The 22,875-nt window shown below is 40.9% G+C and overlaps 1 protein-coding gene across 4 annotated transcripts in view; it reads left to right on the top strand.

The window, feature by feature from the left end:
- kcnc2 (potassium voltage-gated channel, Shaw-related subfamily, member 2) overlaps nucleotides 1-22,875 on the top strand; it is a 77,368-nt gene that overhangs the window by 40,057 nt on the left and 14,436 nt on the right. The window lies entirely within an intron of this gene.

Below are 22,875 nucleotides of genomic sequence, written 5' to 3'. Positions count from 1 at the left end.
TTACTCCGCCTCTTTCTCCCTGAGGGTTTTTATCTAATCAGCTTTCTGACAGAAATGTAATTATTGTGCTAATGGTGTATTTTATTCCCGAGAGCTTTTGGGCACACTGCCATGACACCTAGGCATAAGAAGGTTGTAACCATGGAGTGTAATTCCAAAATTAGATCCATTTAAAAAGTCTTAAGCATCCCAATTGGACATTTAATCCTTAAGACAAAAGTAACGTGAAGGTCCAACTGAAAAGGGTTAATCCTCTAGCAAGCATGACTATGCTCCGAAACCTGTAACCTGCCCAATAGATATGAAAGTTTTATAAAAATTTGTAGAAAGAGTGGCAAAAAAAAAAAAATTAAATAATCTTTTGGTAAAAATTGAAACAAGCAAAGTTGTTTTTTAATCCTGATCTAACAAAACGAAGAAGTGTTTATCTAACTCCTGTTAGGAGGCAGTTTAAAACCGTAAAAGAAAAACTTTGTGTTGTATGTAGTGTCTACAGATTGCATCTACTCAGATGTCATGTGTTGGACATATTACAGACTGGACGTTGTAGAAACGGCAGACATTCAAGTAGTTGTGTTTATATTAGACTGCATGTGTAGGCAGATGTGTTACTCCTGTTGATGTCAACAGTCTGCACTTGCAGTCCACAGTGTGCAGTCCACAGAGATCCTATAGTAGACATTACTAGATGAGGGAATTCATTTCATTTATACCCTTGTGACTTTACTTCTTGAAATACAGAAGGCTCGAAGTAAAACATCAAGGCCCCGCTAGCCCCAAGCTAAATATAGTTTAAATTGTATCATTTCCTGGGGCCTCATTTATAACCGTTGCGTACACAACTTTCAGACCCGATACACCACTTCTCACGCAAACGTCTTGATCAATAAAAACAAACTTGACAGGAGAATGTGCGCACTTACACACAAACTTTAACCCATGCGTACGAACATTTTGGAAACAGGAAAGTGATGCTGGCATGAGAAGGTGAATTGAAACCAGATTATTGATCCACTTCATTATTAATATTAAAATCAACCGTGTTATTTTGCTGGCGCGTCACAAGTGTTCCATAAGAATAAAAAAAGTACGGTAACATAGCATAAAATAACTTACAGAACCAAGTGATAGTTTTTAATTATATTTTCTATAACACTGTGTCTGTATCACCAAGTATGGCTTTAGTTCATATAATGTGCGGTTGTGTGAACGTGTCTGTGCTGTCAGCCACACAGAGCATATAGACCGCACAGAGTCCCAGAGTGAAGGTTAGGATCCCACTGATGTGTGAAGTAATCACTCCGATTGCTGTAAACATACTGTATATACTGCGGTGACACTTGTGCTTAATGCTGCTCGGTGGATTCACTGGCACTGATATTGGAGTACGTGGATAGAAGGATGAGGAGGAAACGAGAGTTCAGTGACTGATGATTTCCTGTCCCATGATAATGACTGAATCATCAGCTGACACAGATTCTATAGAGCTGTGATCTTGGATCTGTGTGCTGTCTGAGTCCAGTGTTACACAGACCGACAGTTCATGTGCTCCCTAGATTGCAATGTGAAGACACAACTAACTAGATCAAACGTAAAGAAAGTAACAAAGACATGAATCTCGGTTCAAACCTTAGTTCGAAGTTTCAGGTGTGAAACCTCCCTGCAGTTCAGGAACTGTGCACACAACATGAAGTGGTTTATGTACAGTAGATGGCCCCTGTCCGGGGGGAAATTTCAAATCTCTCACCAAGTCTAATAAAATATGTTACTGGGTCTCCGAGACTCCCTGCGAAAACAAAACAAAAACACAAGTAAAGGAAGTGAAGATTTATGTGGATGGTTACGACCAATTCCACTTAAAATAAGACAATGAAATATTAAAGAATGAATAAATCAAACTGCCATTTGAAAGTAAAAGTGCTAGAATATATCTACCGACATTTAATTGATGAAGTTCTAGTGATAATTTGATATTAAATGAACAATGATATTGCGTAAGGCTTTTAAAAACAAATTCTGAAATACACCTTCACACCTTAGCAGTTCAGTGAGAGTTTCAATACGACATTGTTTCCTGAGTGATCAGTCGGGACCAGAATACACTTCTGATATGAATAATTCAGCAGGCAAGCCACAAATAGATTTACTGTAGCGGCAACAGACAGGAGGCTTTGATCCTTGTTGGAGAATAAACGGCTTCAAAAAGCTCCTGGTTGTTGCATCAGACATCCGACAGCGTTACAGATAAGCCCCACTGTCGAGCGGAGGTCACCTCACCGGAGTAAGCTGATGTGATTGGTGACACTCGCTGATAGGTGTTTTCATCACTTTGTTAATAACTATCCTAACGTATTGAAATTACTGCTTTCTCAATACAATGTGTATTCAGTCCTTTTTATTCTCTACAACTGTCTGAGTGACTCACCCAAGACACTGCACTTGATTGGACAAGGTGGTAAACTGGTGAATACCAATGGAATACACAGGCGTACCGATGTTAAAATAATTATATGAGCAGTCAGTACATGGCCTTTAGACACCAAGGCAGATACATAATTCATCTCTTGGCCAATTATTTTGCACACAGCTCCTCATGGGTGGAGACAAACTGAATGCTATATTTCCCTGTGACACTAGCAATGAGGTGTGTCAGATTGAACAGAAGGTGATTCACATTTAGCCGGGGGGGCCTCTCATAAGTCACAAGGCCCAGATAGCAGAGCAGCATGGGCCAGATGAAAAAAAAAACAACCTCAGTGCCGTGATCTTCACCTGCATTAACATTCCAGTTTCCTGTTTGTCCCTTGGGCTGGTAGAGGTGAGATGGTAGTGAGTCATATACATGTATTCATTGTTTCGGTTGTCGAGCCCAGGGGACTTAAATGGAGCCCAGGTCGTCTCCGTTTGGCAAAGACATCAAATTCCAATTTAGAGAAACATGGGATTCGTGTCACGGTGATTGACGATCCAAATTTAGATCGTATTATTGGCTTTGTGATTATAACTACTACATCTGATTTTAAGCACTGGCCGTTAAGCCCTCTGAAAGAAGACCTTTGTCACATTAGACACTAACATAGTAGGGTCATTTGATTATGCAAGTTGGTTGAAAGGTAGATATCAGGGTCAGAGGTCCATGAATTTCACCATGACAACAGGATTCCTCATATTGTTTTTCGAATGCAGTGACACAAAGTGTGTTCTGTCAATGACAGTCTATCACATACAGATCTCTGGAATTGACAAGGCTCAAAGAAAAATGATGGGAGCATTTTAATCATTTGTGACAAAGGTCCCCACAATTAGAAGGCATTCCTGTGTATATCATGAGATCAATTTTGTAGAAGATACATGTTATTAGAATTCGTGTATACAATAACCTGACTGATGTTTGTTTGGCAAATCCTAGTAAATAGTAAATCTATAGAACCATTAATATATGACGAAATTTGACAAAGCTTATGAGACACCATTTGCCTCCCAGGGAGAAGGTCCTGGGCTTGACCTGTGTGGAATTTGCCTGGTGCTTTAGTTAGGCTGATTAAGTTAACCAGAGATTGCAAATTACCTGGAGGCGAGCGTGAATGGTTGTTTGCATATTGGCATATTACCTGCAGGCAGGAAGAGCCATGGTAAACTCATGTCATATTAAACCGCCAGTAGAGATTATGTGGTCATTCATTTTGGTCCAGCAATACTTCCTGTACAGTTTTTCAAAGAAGCAAAAAATAAAACGGGGGTTGATATGTATGTACAGTACAAACACAAGAAAAAGGTGTGAAAATGCAATGCTTGTCAAATAGCTAGGGTACAAAAACCATCTTTAAAAAAGTGACGGTTGTGTACTAGCACCTGCTCAGGAAAATGTGTGTGTTGGTTATTCTGGCTTGTGAGTGGTGTTCTAATTCTGTCATGTTACTGCGTGTGGCACAGGGAGTCACATCCAACAACACACACACACACACACACACACACAAATGTTGGAAGTTGCTCAGAGCAGACCACTGTTTTCTCCCAGGCATCAATATTGAAACTCCAACCCAACATGATACTGTATAGCCTGCCTGTATTCTCTGTGACCTTTAGTGGATCAACAGTAAATCCCACGAATGGTTATATCACTGGGCAGACTACTCTATATATGGTGTTATACTCACTATTTGCCCGTGGGCGCCCATCTTGTTGAGCATAATAGCAAAGTGGGACCTGCAATTTCAAGTTGCCTGAGGGGAAGGAGAGGGTTACACACCAGCCAGCTATGAGTGTAGTGGACGCCTCTCAGCTGTCCAGCTGGGGACAAATACATGGGGGATGAAGACATGTGATAGATTAGTTCAAAGATATGAGATATATGAAGTCATAAGCTAACTAAGTAACCAGCACGGTGATCAGTGTCAAATACCCAGTTCAGACCTGGTGAAACGATCACAAATGGACAGCTCACTGCTCGAGGGGTGTTACTTCATCACAGCACAGGAACCTTAGGGGTGGGGCTTGCAAGCCTGATTGGCAGAGTACTCCAGAATTTTATTTTAGCCAATCCATCTCCACAATAGCGTCATAAATCTGTTTCCTTACTTTTAGTCTGGCTTTGAACACACATTGTGACCAGTGCTTGCCTCTTTTGCGATCAACAGCAGTAGGATCTGTGTTGCCCCCAAGTTTACTATTGTTTTGGTGTTGCTTGATTTAGATAGTATCATGGTTGCTGTACAGTCTTCTTCATCACCGCCGCCTGGTGGACTGGGGTTGAAGTGCTTAAGGACGTTGACGTTGATACTAGCTAATTTGTCAAAGCTCTCCTGGTGTTTGAACCATGGTGGAAACACAGGTCCACAGAAACCTTTTAGTTCCTTGAAAAGAGCTCCTGAGACTAAGAGTGGCAAGAACTTCTGGTCAAAAACTAATGATGAAGATATTTAAATCCTTTCTTTTAGTATTTTCATTATGAAAAAGAGTAACTATGGAGACATTCACTATGTAGACATTACAGTGATATTATGGACAACCCAAGATAAGTTGAGATGAGATAAAATAAGCTTTATTGATCCCACGGCAGGGAAATCACTTGTTATAGCAGCAGAAAGTACAACTGTATGTTTAGGGACACTGTGCCATCTTAACATAATTGAGTCACACAGTCACAATACAAGTTGTGAGAGAGTCTTTTTCTATGATTTCGATTTTAAGGTATCTATACCTATTGCCTTAAAACAGGAGGTTTGGAGTAGACTGCTGAACATACATGTCTGACTTTATGAACTGGAGTCTCCAGTAACCCTAACCCTTGAACCAACATCGCTCCCCACTTTATATATATAAATTCAAGCAAAGTTGTGATATAGAGGCGGAAGAAAACTTGTCCAACTTTCTAACAAGGGTTTCCCTTACATTTACCTGCAAAATGATTGCCGCCTCTACTTCAGGATCAGGGCAGATGCACATTATGATGGTGTCCTTGTACCCTGCCATCTGATCGCCCTCCTCACTCCCCCGCTGACCCCGCACTCTCTATACGTTTACAATAAGCACCATTACTAATCTGAAGTTGTTAGGACCTGAAAAGTACTGAAGTTTAACTTGTGTTTGTTTGATTCACTCGAGAGTTTATGAGACATGATTTCAACAAAAAAAACTTACTCTCCATCCTCATCCTTAAAGGCATGAAGAAGCCACGGCAAATAGTCGAATACAAGCTGGGCACAGGCTACATCTGATTTTTGTTTGACTGAATGTTTGGCATTTATCAAGTGAGCTTAATATTTTCATAATATGTGATATCAGTGTAAAAACTGTCAGACTGTCATGGAATTTCACAGCGGTGAAGGCGGTGGCATGCAGTTATCCTGACTTTTATTTTGGTGCAGCCTGTATTCAGTGTCTAAATGTCTAAATGCTTTCTGCATGTAGTTACCGCCGCGGCACGCAGTCACAGTAAAAAGTCTCAGGTACGAGTCTGCTGTTGAATGTTGGCTCGAGATCGTCGTGTTGTCATAACACATCAGCATTCAGCTCAAGGCCGATCCGTCTTTTGTCACAGCGCTTCTCAGTCGCCACTTTCACGTTCCTCATCACCATAGCAACAGTGGCTTTCCCTACCCCTGTCTCACAGTGCGAGCCACGGCCCTGAAGATGGAGAATAATGCTGATCTGCAGTGGGAATTAAAGAAAGGAGCAGCCACGGTGTGACGAGTTTGTCTCGCGAACTGAGCGCTCCGCCATTCAAACATATGAATGTATGAATATGTATCCGTCGGATTTTTTTTTAATGATTGGTAGAATGTGATTCGAGTCTTTTGTGGTGAAACTGATGACACATACGTAGATTAGACTTCGGGGATGCAAGATGATTAAACTTCACATTAAGGATTTACACTGTCGCTCAGCAACCTCACGATCGTCCGAGGGGGGAAAGTTTTGAACACGTGTAAATCCTGAAACAATGATGCACCAGTAACACTGTACCTTACATTCTCCACCCAGCCGCCTCTCCAGCACCTGACCTCCACCCCCACCCTCCTCTCATCCCCTTCCCCTGTTTCTAAGTCACAATACTCCCTGTTTTCAAGTCATGCCCCCTGCATGTATAACTTTGTGTAAATGTGCAGAGACAGCTATTTAACTATGCGCTTTCTTTCAATAAAATTCACCAGTCCAGACTGACAATTACATAAAACTGCGCCCATGTTCCGGCTCAATCGGCTTTGACCTTGAATCAGTGTGCCAGACATCACACCCCATGCTTTATTTATCAGAGCCTAGAGGTAAACAATACCTTCTCTCTGGACTCGGTTGGCAGCCAACTATGATAATTCATATCCACAGCTCACATTGGGTTTGGATTCCAATAGTCCGTACTACATGGACCGTGACGAGGGGGATCATTTTACCCAGACTGCTCTTCTTTAGACCCTGTCTGCCCGGATTTTTGTGTGTGGCCCACTTCGCTGCAGCTCTCGGCTAAATTAAGTCGGTGAAATCTGGAAAAGGAAGCTCATCAGAACACAAATAGTAGCACAGTGACAGATAGCGGGTTCATTTATTGGTGAAGGCACACATTGTTTTGGGCAGGTTGTGATTGAAGGGGAGGGCTGCAGATCTCAGCGGGATAAAGTCTTGTGTGTGTGTGTGTGTGTGTGTGTGTGTGTGTGTGTGTGGACTGGATCACACACAAAGGGGGTATGTATAGCTGTTTGACTAGGCTTGTTTCTTTCTTTTATTCCTACTCTCCATATAATTGCATGTTTGTTTCTTTTAAATGACAATAATGTATTCATGAATTCAGGAAATCTTGGGAGGGCTGAGCAAATGCCTGCCAACTAGGCTTTTAATCACAACAGAAAAAAGCCCAGATACTGACATCAATTTTTACACTCCAGTACAGAGGCAAATACGCACGGGCACACACACACACACACACACACACACACACACACACACACACACACACACACACACACACACACACACACACACACACACACACACACACACACACACAAATCATATGTTCTTCTCTACTAATCTACAAATAGATGACAGGAGGAAGGAGCTCTCTAGTCTGTATTTAACCAGGCTGAATACACAACCAGGCAGTGTTGTTCCCAAGAGACCATGAAATAGACCACGGACTCACAACATGTTGTTGAATAGGCACAAAGTCTTTGTGTGATAGGATTTTTTTTTTTTATGTGTGCAAATTCAGCACATTTTTGAGTGCTGTCATTGGTCGAAGTTGTCTGATGTCACTGTTGCTTGTCTTTTACCAGTTCAAGTCACATTTAAATCAAGTCAGTCAAAGCTCGAGTCAAACCCTGGCTGGAAATTTCAAGACTTCCAAGAGTTTCGAGCAGACTTTCAACTTCCAACCTGGCTCATATCCATGTGTCTAATTGCTGGTGCGACTGAGCTTGACTGTTATTCCCAAGGCATCGGCTACATTAGGTATAAGTATGGTGGAATACAATGTCCAGGATAGTTGCTCATTCATTTGCTGCGTATTAATCAGGCCTCCTTTGAATTTTGGGCCCTTACAGCATGCTTTAGGTACTTCTAAAGGAGGGGCTAAATATGACAATTTGTTAATAATAATTTTCATCTACTATTTGTATTTATTGCATCAGGAATTATGCGTGGATGTTGGCCCCTCTGTCTAAATTGGCCCCTGATTTAGAAAAATCCTAGATCCTCCACTGTTCTGAAGCATGTGACTTCTTGCTGGCTCCCCAAACACATGGCTACAATACATGCAGGATCCTGTGATACTGAATACGGCCTCTGGGCTGAGTGCAGTTCATGTCTCTTTCTCTCTTCCTACTGGACTTTGTGTATCTATTTAGAAATATTAACACAGATGATTGGTGCAGTCCGCTGGAGAAAGAAATATATTTTTAATAACTTTTAAGTCAAGTCATTGATGATGAAACGTTTTTTTCTTTGTCACCTGTATTTTACGACACATTTCTTGTTTCACATGAATTCTTGAGACATTTGCTGTGATTTCTCATTGCAGGTTTTGTTTGATTCGCTGGTATTAGGTTGTCAAAATAGTGAGAAATGGGATTTTTATGCCAAACAATCCCCTTGAATGACTGTATAGTCTGAGCCGCATGTTAATATTTTTCTGACAGAAACCGTCAGCGTTGAATCGACTGAGAATAATGGACATGAGACCATATGAAAACAAACTAAACCAGTCTGCTTCACACATTTACCTTGCTTGCATGCTTACCTCGCTCCGCCTCGACCAACACGACAGCTCTTGATCCTGTTGTCTACTCAGGCGTCCTCGGCCCAGGAGACAGCGCGGCCCTGAGCACTTTGTGCCACACCAAATCAAACGTATTGCGAGCCACTGAAATACCAAGGCTGTTAAGTCAAATGAAGCGACTCGTCTTCCACTTGACCCTTGTCTTTCTGATCCTCCTCCGTTTCAGATTATCGTGTCGTCCTCTCAGATGTTACCCAGCCTTGAAATGTGATTAATGTCACATTTAGTCTCTGAGGATTTGGGAGCAGGCTGTGAGTGAAGAAACAAAGGAGTGCGTCTTTTATTGGGAAAATTGGTAGTCAGTGTCCTCAGTGGGGAACGGGAGTATGTAATGGAGTCTTGTAGGGCTATTAAGATTAGTGATGATTTGCATGGCGTAGTAACTTTCTTTGGGGAGATTGGGGTGGCTTGGGGACAGGGGATAGATGCAACAATCCCTCTGGGACATTTAGGAAAGAAGGGACAAAAAGCCGCCTGTCTGTTAGTATCAAATTTTGGTACACAAATATTTCCCAACATTGTCACCACTCAGTTTTTTTTGAGTGTCTGAACTATTTAATGTTCGCTCCCATAAAAGTGTATGGAGCCTCAACAATCAGTTGTTAAAATAAATTAGAACAAATATGTTTTTGTTTAATTCAAAGTTGCATAACTTTTTCCTATTTTATTAGATCTTGGCTCATATTACCAAATGATTTAGTTCGTATTCGTCCCTATTTACATTATCTCTATGCATAAATGATGAGATGGGCTGGTCCATGAAAATTCAGAGCATGTAAATTCATTATTCTTTACAAATTTAAACTTTGTGGATAATATATACCCCTGCGGTTGACGTAAATACATTATATAGTGACTCCAGTCACCAGTCAGATGAGCGACTGTCGGGCGGTGTTGAGCTGCTGTACTTGGGTGGGAATGTTCCATGGTGAGTATAGTTTTGCGGTTGTGCAGGCGTGGTTTTTACATGCACAATTCTAAACTAAGTAAATGTTGTAGTTCTCTCTTTAATGCAAGAAATTGTCTTTCACTCTTCACTCTGTGTACTTGTCACTTTGAATCTGTTGCGCATGAGAGCTACCTTCATGCACGTGCACCCACGCTGCCGCCATAGACTGGATTCATTCTGTGGGAAATGCTGCAAAGAAAGTGAAAAAGGAAAAACTGGATTGACCCATTTATTTACATATTGTACAAGATTTTGTGGGTTCTTCAATGTCCACCCCTCCACAAAACCTAATTGGTTCAGTAGTTTTTGCATAATGCTGCTAACAAACAAACAAACAAACAAACAAACGCCAATGACAACATAACCTACTTGGCGGAGGTAATAAAGCCATCTCAACATATGCCTTAAAGACATTGGAATTGTGGAAAGAAGGGAAAATGTGAGCAAAGAAAAATAAATGTGGAGAGGAAAATGGTGCGTTTGTAAAATAGTGACAATTGCTGAAATTTGTGCTAAAAGTGGGATAAGAGTTTAAAAAACTAAATGTTCCTGGAAAAGAATAAATATTTAAAACAAATGTACCTGTAATTTAATAAAGAGGCTTATTAACTGATTGGAGGTAGTATCTTTTTTTTAGCCCAACTTTAATTATGGATATATTTAAATATAAGTTGGACATTTAGTCAGTTTTACCTCCACACAATAGTCCTGCTCTTCACTACAGTCTGAACACAGTCTTGTCCCGGTGATTATGAATGGAGCCTCCATGAATACATCACCACAGTCATTGCTAATATTTATGCTTCCATACCGCAGACGTGCTTTCATAAACAGTGGCTTTCATGAGTCGACAGCATGTCTGAGATATGGGCAAAGTGTTGCAATATTGATGGGTAGATGAACAGATGACAGAGAGAGGCAGTGAGGGGGAAGCGTGTTGGTTATATTTAGTGCCCCAGTCTCCCTGGGACCTTCAAGTAGCACTATTCTTGTCTGACTGGAGAAGATGAATAGAGCCTTTGTTTTTTATTTTTGAGTGATGTTACAATAAGATTTAACCGTCGTCGTAAATTCTTTGTTTTCCACCAGGCAGTTCTTGGAACAGTTTTTGACAGCTGCGCAGTATTTGAGATACTTAAACCAATTTTCTGGATCTTTATTTGAGTATTGCTCATCTGTGTGGCCCAGTTCACAGCTCACAGCAGGGATGTTCACAGATATTTTAAGGGTAGTGACTTAAATTTGAGCTTCCCCAATCCACACCCTTACTTTGGCTTTCACTCTCAATGCAGCATGAAGCGGTGTCTCCAATTTTTTAGACTTGCCTTTGGATTTCGTTTAGCAACCGCAACTGTTGCTTTTTTACTCCAGAAGGCCAAACCTAAAATCAGGTGTTCAGCTCAGAAAGTTTCAAAACTTTGAGGAACTAGTTTTTTGCTAAATAACTAATTTCTATCAGTTTAAGATATAGGTCAAGTTGGATGGATGTGACACCTGTTCTCAAGAAAACCTAATGAAGCTGAGCCAGTTGTCTTTTAATACATAGTATAGACCAAGCTTCAATTAAACTATTTTCAATATGTTCCATACAACCCTGTCTGCCCCTGTCTGCCACATCATATACATTTACAAAGAAATTAAAAGTATGACAAGAAATTTATTTTATGTTTCTGCAGTAGCCCAAAAGGATGGCAAAGGGTGTTCAGTTGGTTGCATTCTTCAACATTTCAACCCATTGTTACATTTTATTAACAATGGATATCTAGTGGCTCCTGTAATTATAATTATATAGGAGCAAAGGAAAGTTAGGTGAAATAGTATAAAAAGCTAAAAGTCAGTTTGAGGAGGAGGAGGTTTGGTTGGATGGATGGATGGGTTTAAAAAAACAGACACACATTACATCATACCAAATCTTTGATGCTGCTTTTATCAATGACCCCAATGAACCACATCAATAACCACATTTTATTTTTGCAATGACAACAATCATCATCAATCATATGCCGTAACTTTAAGTTTTTGTTTTTTTTTGACTACATTGAAATTTGTCCAACTACAAAACACACAAACTCCATAATAAACACGGTGTAAAGCCCCAGTTTAACTCATTACTTTCCAATAGGTGTTCTGAAAATGAAAAATATAGATGGGTTGTAGAATACCATATACTATACAAATAGTAGAGCATTTCATTTTGTAGCAGATGCAGACGCCTGTGGCTGGCATGGATTAGTCTGTCTGTACCTCAGCAGCCCCCCCTCCCCTCCGACGCTGGCTTGGCTGACTTAACGAGACAATGAACTGTTCAAATTGGAACGCCTGGAAAGTTTTGATAGGCTATTTTTAGCCCCAGCATCTGGTTGGCTGCCAGAAGCTATGGGTTTAGACGGGTTCCCCCGAGTGAGCTGGCTGCCATGTCACAATGAGAGAGTGTATAATGAGGATGGGTAGGAAGTGTGTGTGTGTGTGTGTGTGTGTGTGAGTGAGGGGGGAAGCAGTGACGGACAGAACAAGGAGAACAGCAGATCCTCCTGTCATTTGGAAACCTTTCGGTGTTTTTGTTCTTGCTGTGTTTAGGAGTCGGGGATCTGTTTTCAGTGATGCCCACTCATATCCGGCTTCAGTCACTTGTAGATTTAAAATTGTTATAATTTATCGAAAACCCATTCCTTTAGTTGAGTGAGTGACAGAACATCCTGCTCATGTTTTGTGAATCTGAAATCTGAAATCAACAAAAAAGAGCCGTTGTTTTATCACGTTTGGGGAAAGGGAGACAGGGAGAGAGGGGAAACCCTTTTTCCTGCCAAGGAGCTCCACCATTCATCTTCCTTTCCGCTGCCTCCTCCGCCTCCCACTTTTCCTCCCTCCTCTCTCTCTCTCTGCCTCTCTCTCTCTCTTCACACGTGCGATTTCACCGTCTTGCGCCGTCAGAAAAAGGGAAAAGGTGTCGTTTCCATGGCGGCAGCTGATCAAGGGGAAAATGAAAGTGCAGCCCTGTGTCTGACAAAAACATAGTATTGTGCGGGGACTTCATTGTGATGTAGGGCAATTCATTAGTAGCCTCCTATTCTTCCTTGTCTCTGATATTCCCTGGGACTCATCACTGTCCTCCCAGGCACTCGCTTTATTTTTATCCCACTTTATTTAATAAAAGAAATATCATCCAGCCTTGTCTCTATAGAATAAGGCTGAGATGGAAATCAATTACTTGGTGGTTTAATTATGTATGCTCTACGATGGTCTTTAAATGAGCCATTCAGCTAACTACACTGCACAATGTTGATTTAACCGCTGTTTAATTTTGGGATGGGGACCTTGATGTGACAGAACTTGCAAATGCAGACATCATGTCTGTTTCCCAGCATGCACCCTCCTCCTCCTACAGGCTGGCGAAGCACATATACTGGATGTGTATAAAGCTGTATAAAGCTGTTAGGAGGTTCTATCATTTCAAACACATATGTTTAAATTCCAGGCTGGATTTTAAGATTTCTAAAAAACACCATATGCTGCATGTTAGCCTCTCTGAAGCTCAAGATCCTTAGAATGTTGTATACTCCTCTGGTCAATAGCCCTGCACTTGATTTTGCATGGTACATATTTAGCAGACTTTCCTATCGGGAGTGAATTACAATGAGCGCAGCAGTAGAAGACAGCATAAATAAACATAAGGACACGTCAGGCTCTTTCTCCTTCATTCACACTCAAAAGGTCAAAGAAGTGAATGAGATCTATGCCCATGGATGGCGCACATGAAAAATAAAAGAGGTGCCATCCCTGACTTCTGTGTCGTGACTCTCCTTGGTTATTTTCGACATTTCAGGAGGGTGAATTATTGAAAAGGCATAAAAATGGAGCAAAAGAGAAACATTTTCTCTTGTGTTTTCACACAGTTAAAAGCCATCATGTTTCACTGCTGTGAATTCTGGTCCATTAATGCTACTGATGGTCGAGAGCGGTATTTGGTTCTTTCCTGTGTCACTGTTGAATAATGGTGTTTCTGAGTGGCTGACATCAAGAGCCGACGTTTACACAGTGTGTAGAGACTGTACGGTGGTTTGTTTCTCCCGCAACACAATACCACATTTAGAATTTCCAATAAATTATATATATATTGGATTTCTTGGAGACAGAGTTGTCAGATTACACTGTTTAATCATTTGTTAACCGGCCGCTTGTAGAGAAGGAGGGAGGAGGAAAATGATGGATAGATATATATATTTATAGAGAGAGAAAAAAAGACACTCTTGTCATTAAGCAGGTGATCAGTGTCGCTTCCTGGTGAGTGTTCAGTAACATGGGTTGGTGTTGGTGGAGGGTCGGGGGCGTTGTGGCTGCTTTGAAGTGACACAACACCACTGAGTGACAGACACAGAGCAACAGACGGAGGGATATCTCTGCCCGGGGGTCTCCGCTTCCAGCTGGAGCTGAGCTCTGTGTGGGAGACAGACACAAACACACACAGAGGGAGAGAGAGAGAGAGTAAGAGAGAGGCCATGCTGTAATTTAAAAGATGGGTAAACAGTGATCTTTAGCAATATATATAATTTATCCATCCATTAGATATATTAATTTAAAGTTTGACAATACTGACAATAAGAATGTGTCATATCACTATAAGACTGGTATCACTTTCTAGTAACACACCTTTTTAAAGGGAGTTTAAGTTTCAGCTGTAACTATTGTGTTTATTCTGCATTCATTTATTTGTTTGGTTGCTTGGTGCCGACCATTTGGATCTTGGAAAGTTGATATCAGAATCAGGTATACACAGGTTTTTTAAAATGCAGGTAAACTTGCAAAAACAAAAGGCGATTTACCTCTTCCCCATTTCTCACAGCTGTTTGCCTTGTGTCTTTTCACCCGGTGAGTCATGTTCGACATCACAAAAGTGCCGGAAGCCCAGAAGCTCTCTCACATCACTATCTTGCCAGTGTTGAACAGTATTCAAAAAGAAATTGTTGTTGCACGTTGTTCCCCAGATGTAAAAAAAACAATATGAAAATAGAATTAATTCCTGGGTATTTACGTGCCAGCGCCTGTAAGTTTAATACACATTGTAATGTTGTACAGAAGAAGTGAAGCGTCAGTGTCTAGACTGCCAATATACAGAACAAGAAGAAATTAGCGCGTCATATTTCCATCTGTGCCAATTGTACTTGGAGCTGATAAACACCTGTCGACTGCAGAGTCATTTGACTCGGGAGGTAAATGACGATTGTATCTATTTCCATTGCAGACTAAAGCCAGATGTTAGTGGGTTTTTTGACCAGATGAAAAGACTGATTCTGATTAATGAAGCTTTATTTAAATTCTTAATCCTTTAGAGATCAGTTTTCTAGAAATTGAGTAGAACATCAGTTGTGTGAAACTTTGTTTTCTTCACTTTATTAACCGGTCTGTAGTTACAAATGTTGAAAGTTCATGTTTATTACATTCTACATATCAGTAAAAAACTGTCCATTACTGTACGTGTGTACTGATTCAGAGATTCTATCAAATTCTTTAACAAGGTCAGCAGTCAAATGGTTTGTGTGTTTGTCCTAAAGCTTAAGATAAAGACAGAATAAATGTCCCAAGGATGAATTTATACAGGATTTTTTCACAACCTGGCCAACTTAAAACTTATTGATGACTTTAATTGATCTATAAAGCGTAATGAAATTATTTATTGATAATAAAGCATTTAGTTACAAGTTAATTTCCCTTACTGGTGGTATCTTGAGATCCATATTGGCCTAACATAAGATGGAATCTGACTCCACACAGTCTGTCTGACTGAACAGTGATGGCTGTCGTCATGTGGACGTGGGGTTTAACACTTCTGCAGACTTCATTTGTGTTCACAGTGGAAAAGCCCTAAATCCAGATTGAAATTATAACCGAGCAATCAAGTAGAAACAGAAGGGAAGACAGATACGAGCTCAAACCCCCAAACCCCACAGGTTTAATTAAGTTGGTGTGTGGATGTGGGCGTGTGTGTTTAAGATCCTCTTGGACTGTGCTAGCACCTCCGGGTTCCCCTCAGCCCGATGATGTCATGGCGTCTTACAGAGGGCCGAAGCAGCATGGCGCTGGGTGGTGGTCTCAGATCGGTGCGCACAGCTTCCACTCATTGTGTCAAACAGATGGTGGCAGTCCCAAGGAGGTGGGGGCAGCGAGGACTCTGATTGGATGAGCCAGCAGGGCGGTTTCTGAAACAGAGCCTGAGCAGGGCACTCGGTGTGTGTGTGTGTGTGTGTGTGTGTGTGTGTGTGTGTGTGTGTGTGTGTGTGTGTGTGTGTGCGTGTGGGGTCAGTTGGAGGATGCCAAGGTTTGTCCATCCGACATGCATGATGTTGTGCCAACAGATGAAGTGATGTATAGAAATATGTGTGACCCAGGAGGGTCATCCTGTTTTTAGCCCTCTGAGTGAGTGTTGGCACTACCAGGATTCACCACAGCATAATTCAGATATTGGCAGGGTTACAATTGAGATTAATTCTGACAAACAACACAATGATTTTCCACCAGTCGATCATATTTTCTATTATACATCACCTTAATACTTAAATAATGCAAGAGCTTCATACCCAAATAGTGTTTTACCATGTAAAGCTTTAAAAACACTGTATCTGTAATATGCATATTAATTACTGCTATTAATTAATCAAGTACTTCACGCTCATATCTTGTGTCTGTTTCTTGAAACCCACTGGGTCGCCAGTAAACATTACAGACACAGACAAGGTAACATAAATGAAATAAAGCTTTGTCAATATGGACGAGCTGTACCTCGTTAGAATGGGTAGAAGCTTGGGTGTACCCCAATAACAACCACTTTTACCTAAACCAAACACAATTCAAACACCAATCAACTTAATCAGCATGTCGACAAATCCAGTACAGACCAGCATGCTACTTCACGCTAACAACATAAGCTAAACACGAGAGCCCAAATTCCACAGATTCCAACAGTGTCTTTCTTGTCTTTCTACGACCTAAACTCACTGAACCAGCATTGTTCAATACTTGTACTGTTGTTCATAGTGTTGGGAGTAGCCCATTGACTGTAAGGTGTTGCCGTGGTGTTTCTGTTTTAATTGCATTGTGGTGTGCAGGTAACGGGTGTGTTTACAGTGTTTGTGATTACAGTGTAAAAATGATCACTTTATAAATGTGGGGATAGCCAATGGTTTCACAGGGAGGGACTCACTTCCACTCACGTTGTGAACGTATTCCTGGAGTAGCTACCAAAACAATCAACAGAGAAGCTTATACTGAGGACGTTTGACCACGATATCTTTCCTTAGAAAATAGTTGTTGGCTGTGATATGAGTGTTAAAATCTCATGTATGTATTTTTTATAGATAAACTCTGGTATTTTTATAAGTTAAGGGTCTTACAAGAGTGAGAGCCTGTGAAGACAATTAAATATTTTGTTCATATTCATCTATGTGTTTGTGTTAGTTTATAGATGTTTTTTTTATCTACTTATAAATTAATATAAATAAAGATCAGAAGCTTTTGCACATTACTGCAAAGGTTCTGCAAAATTGTCTTTAGAATTTTACCCCAATTTAACCCATCTTTATTTATGAAATTTACTGTGCTATATGTGTTTGTATTATCAGTGTACAGAAGCTACAGGTCAGTCACAGTTGATTTATCACTGACTGTTGACAGGCGTATTCCTCCACTGTAACCTACAGACAACCAAGTTTTTCCTTTCCATTAGCTTTGCACTGTGACGTCCATGCCGGTGTATCAGTTACTCTTTACAGCCTGAGGCTGCATAGCTCCAGTGTCAGCGTTCTGGCTTGCCGGCACTGCCGGCTCCAGGCCAAGTGGCAGATGTAATGCACCGGGGAACTCGTGATCGGAGCTGTTTGATCTGGCATTTTCCTCATGTCTATTCTCCTGGACATGAACAGGAAGAGTTCCAGGGCGGGGCAGACAAGTAATTTAATAAATGATGTGATTATGAGGAAGGGCCTCCCTGATTCAGGACTGTGACAGCCATCACATCCCATCAGTATATGTGGTGGTGACAGGGCTGCAGACTGATTCTGTTTGGCCCTAATACATCACTGTTTGTACAGTACATGCTTAGATACACAGAGCTTGTGAATTAAGTATTTAAATAATTTTGCTGTCATTTTGAGTTCATTATACAATCTACTTTACATTTCCCCGTAATTTTTAAATCAGTGTCATGTGCAATTATTCTGTCTAGCTTCTCCTGTCTAATGAGGAGTGAGACAGCACGGGTGAAATAATAAAGTAGGAACCACTCTTTCTTAGAGGAGGCTTTCCCTAGGTGTCGAGTAAGTGATACGAATCTTAAGATTAATGGTCCCATATTTTACACTAAGTAGTGCTTTAATGGAGGTTTTATATATATATATATATATATATATATATATTTTTTTCAGTTTTAAGTGCCAAAAAGCATATCTAATGGTTCTCTCTGGAGCTCTAACAGGAACAGAGCTTTTGTGAGCCACAGGTAACGAATTGCAAACTACAACTTACAGCTTGCTAAAGCTCACTGGTAAATGCAAATGGTGATGGTCAGTCAAATGTGGCCATTCCAGACTAAATGTCTCCATCTGGATGTGCTATGGTGCTAAATACCAGAGCCAGAAGACCCTGGCATCTGGCAGGACACTGTCCGCACTCCGTAAGAATGCAGTGTCCAGGTCCAATGCAGAAGTGGAGACCCGCTGCCTGTGCCTTCAGTTCATGTCTTGGCTGCTAGACCTCCAGGCAGACTGGTACAGTGACAAGACCAGGCAGGGGTCCATCAGGGAGGTGGGGGATTGGACAGCAGGGTCAGCAAGACTGAAAGAATGGAAGACTGCATATATGATCTATATGCTTTGCCGGGGCAGCAGCTGGAGACAAAGCCGTCAAATAGCTTATCCTTTTTACGAAGCTCTGTCTCTAGGCAGTGGAATTCATCGCTTAACTCTGTGAGCAAGTTTCTAGTAAACACACAGCCATGGTAACCGCTAGAGATTAGTCCATGTAATTAATGAAAGGACATTAAAATTCAAACAATGGGATCTCTATTCAACTCAGGCACAATGAAATAATGTGAAAACAAATGGGTGTTTTTTATTCCTTGTGTTTAATTTAGACCATTAAACTAATTGTTGGTCATAGTGAATGGGGAAAATGTATCAATAATCATTCAATCAAATTTGATTTGTGTAGCCCATGTTAATGAATCATAATTTGCTTTACAAGGTGCAACATCCTGTGTCCTTAACCCTCAGCAATACTGTGATAAAACTATAAAAAAAAAACTCATGGAGAAACCTCACAGGATGAACAGAAGTGCAATAGATGCCGCGTGTAGTAAAGAGCACATCAACAAAATAGAAAATATTTACAACATTCAAAAGGCAGTGTCTAGCATATATGGAAAATGTATCGATGGTATAAGTATTTATACAAAAGAACATGCATGACAGAGATGAAGCGAGCAGTAATGACAATTGCAGTGACAGAGGTATTGCCACTAATAGTTGTGTATGTGAGCAGGCATATTGTATATCTACGCAATCTAGTTGTAATCACAAGCCACAATCAGCTGCCACCATGATTCATGGTCACGATCCATGACGTAGCCGCAGCCGCTGTCCTGAATCTGCAACGGTAAAGCAGAAGGACTCCGGGGAAGGAGTCCAGTGAGTAACATGTATGGATGAGACATTAATGTGATGAAAAGGGCGATGAGGGAAGAGAAACTCCATGTCTCTTGTGTCCCCCAACAACCTTGGCCTATATCAGGATGACTAAGAGCTGGTCCAAGAAAAACCTGCGCCAGCTCTAACTATAAGCTTTATCAAAAAGCGTATTGAGAGGGTGTCTGCCTCCCGATAAGCAACAGCAAATGGTTTGTTGAAAAAAACCCATCTGGTTCAAATTCGGGGAGATGAACCACCAAAACATTTAAAACCTTAGATTTCACACGAGGACGTGAAATACTGACCCACCAGCACACCCACAGTCCATGGGCTAATTCACTCTTCTTCATGGGGAAATAACAGGTTGTCGTGCCTCTTTCTGTAGGTGGACATGAGTGGGCGGTAATCAGGGAGATCAATCATTGTTTACAATGAAATCTCGTGGCTTTTCTTTGGCATTCAGATATGAAGGTCACAGCTTTGACCTCTATGGCCGCCACCTTGGCTCTTATCAATGAGCGAGAATTTTTAAAAAGCCTTACAGATAATGAAAAAGATGGCTGAAAAACGGGGCTGTCCTACAAGCTAATGTCTATCATAAATAACCGTGTGTGAATGGGTATCAGTGTGTGCACCTGCATGTTAGTGTACTGTGAATGCATGTGCGTTCGGTGTCTGGCTGGTTAAATGTGACATGATTCAGCTGTTGCAAGATGGTGTGCACTGGGGAGGTGGTGTATCCTCACTCGGCAGACGCGGGCGCCACAAAATTCCAGCCCAGCATGAGGCGGCAGTATTCATTAGTCGGCACAGTATCTGAGCAGCCAAAGGAAACAGCTCGGGTAGTCCTGCTGTTGGTTCAGGCCAATGGGAAATGGAGATAAAGACACAGAAAGGGGTGAGATGGAGAGAAATTCAGAATTGAGCAGTAGGAGCAGAGTTCTTGCATTTTGAGTTTTCAGTTTCTTAAGGAATTATCCACAATATAACACCTCTAATACTTTTTGAGGTGCATTTTTTCTTTTCTTTGTGGTGTATGATTTTCACATGAAATGGGATTGTTGCTAGGGCTTTGGTTCATATTATTATAACTAAATTGCTCAAATTGAGACGTTTATCTTTACCTGATGTTTTCATGAGTTACCAAAGACCTTCGGTTGTGCAACCACCATTGTTGAAATGATTTCTGTGCATCAAGAATCATTTTAAACATAAACATAATTGGGAGGTCACAGATATGACGACAGATGAGACAAATTTTTTTATGTTTTCAATCAGGAGAATGCACAGACGATCCGGTAGAGGCGCCGGTACAAACACTTGGCATCAGGGGCCGATCCAGAGACAGGGCTGAAATCTTACAGGCCCAAAGTGCCCCTGTCCTGTCAGTAGTCTTTTTTTAAAATAAACTAGTCACTTAATACTAATAATAAATATGACAGTTTGTTAAACATGTTCGAAGCTTTTTTGAAGTACACAATGTGCTGGAACAAGCAACACTTTTCAAAATATATTCAGTGATGTGTGTCTTTGCTCAAAGCTGTAGAGCTGACAGTATACAAGGAATGACTTGAATGCTCACCTCTGACGCAGGAGCTATGGCCCCTAAATTAGAAAGTTCCTAGATCAGCCACAGCTTTTGCATATAAACAAATGGTTTCTAAATAGGTGATTTTAGAGACTTGAGAACTCTCAGACACTTAAGTGATCAAGTGTGACTTCAGAATAGAAATAGTGTGTTTATAAAACAACTCAAATGCCAAATGTAGAAGTGTTTACCATTTTGTGAATAAGAAGGCTTACAGTGATGCAAGAAGACTGAAAACATATTCAGGATTATCAAGTATTGTACATGTAAAAACTTTAAAAGATCCATATGTGGTTCTTGAATGTAGAAAATTGATGGTGCTAAGTAACTGCTGAGTGATGCCAGGTAACCTCATTAAATTAAAAGGTGTCATTTTATACCATGCTTTATTAAATGTCACTGAATTAGCAGGATGAGCATTTGCACTTGATTATGAAGACAGGTGCACCATTAAGAGTGTGCACGCTAACAGCAGTAGAGTGAAAGCACGCACACGGTTCAGAAGCAGGGTGACCCAAATAGTGGCAATATTTTGAGTGTGTGAGTCATGCAATCTAAAACCGAGGCAGGGTGTAAAACGACTTGTTTAGAGCTCAGTAGGCAGAGCGCACCAGTGGATGGATTGTGGGAGGAAGGTAGAGAAACAGCATAGTAGGCTGCATGTGTGGAAATCTGCTCCGTCTACCTCTCAAAAAAAAAAAAAAAGAAGCCAAGGATGTTGGCAAATTCAGCCTGAGCTTCTTCCAGAGAAGAGGAATATGTGCATGTCAGCTCTGCGTCTGACAGGTGGTTTGATATGCACTTTGCAGACGATGACCAAAACAAAACAAGATTTGTTGGATAAAAAATAAAATGTGCTTGTGACTCATCATTTAATCTAGTTGCCACACAGATTCAGATGCTTTCATTTTGCCAGCCAAAGACTGAAGTTATCCTGAGGCTATCCATGATTGGCGTCACCAGCTCGTCCTGCCCTTATTGTTGTTGCCTAGCAACAAAGCTGAAGTTGGACACAACAAGAACATTTTAATGTCCCTTGTTTTTTTAACATGTGCCTTTTTACCTTTTTACCTTTTACCTTACCTTCTTTTTGAAGCGGGATACTCAAGCACTGGATGTCTCGTCACTTGCCGGCGACTTTACGTCTTTTAAAAAACAAATTGCAATGTATCCTGGGATAGGTTGGGTCGGCAAGGATCCACCTGTTGGAACCTTTGTTTCTTGGGTATGAAAGGATGTATTTGATGGCCACATTTGAAGGAGCCTTCGAAATGGGACAGTTTAGCCGCTACACTGTGAATGGCGTCACAGTCTTCAATTGCAGTCTCCCAAGGATGCAGCCCCTCCATTGAGACACAGTTTGTATAATACGTAATTAGTGTGGCTGAGTAGAATATACCATGAAGTCACAATGTTTACCTTTGGAAAGTGTACCTTGCCTAAAACTGGTATATATATATAGAAGCCCAATAAAAAGTCTGTATTTCTTTGTATTTTTTCATGTTGGCAGTAGATATGAATGAAGGAGCCACAAAATGTCTCTCAAGAGGACTATTTAGGCGTCACTATCTCTGCCTGACTTTGCCTGCGGTCACTGTTGCCCAGACACCAGGGGAACGACCAAGAAAAGATGGCTTTCATTTTTAGCCAATTGCACTTTGCAGTACCTGTGTTTTGTTCTAAACTGAGACACAAATAATTGATTGCAGAAAGTGTTAAAGGTGATGGAAATGTTGATTGTTATGGGAAAAACCACCTCCACCTCACAGATGTGCATTAGCATGTACATCAGGAACATTTATAAGGATTCACTGCCACAAATTTCTAACCAAAACATGTTGAGCATGAAAGTTCATTCTTGACCTTAGAAAACATTTTGCTTGTTTGGGCTTTA

This window comes from Hippoglossus stenolepis, chromosome 22 (assembly GCF_022539355.2).
Source record: "Hippoglossus stenolepis isolate QCI-W04-F060 chromosome 22, HSTE1.2, whole genome shotgun sequence".
Classification (NCBI taxonomy): Eukaryota; Metazoa; Chordata; class Actinopteri; order Pleuronectiformes; family Pleuronectidae; genus Hippoglossus; species Hippoglossus stenolepis.
Note: the sequence above shows the minus strand (reverse complement) of the source record. Positions and strands in the feature narration are given on the sequence as shown.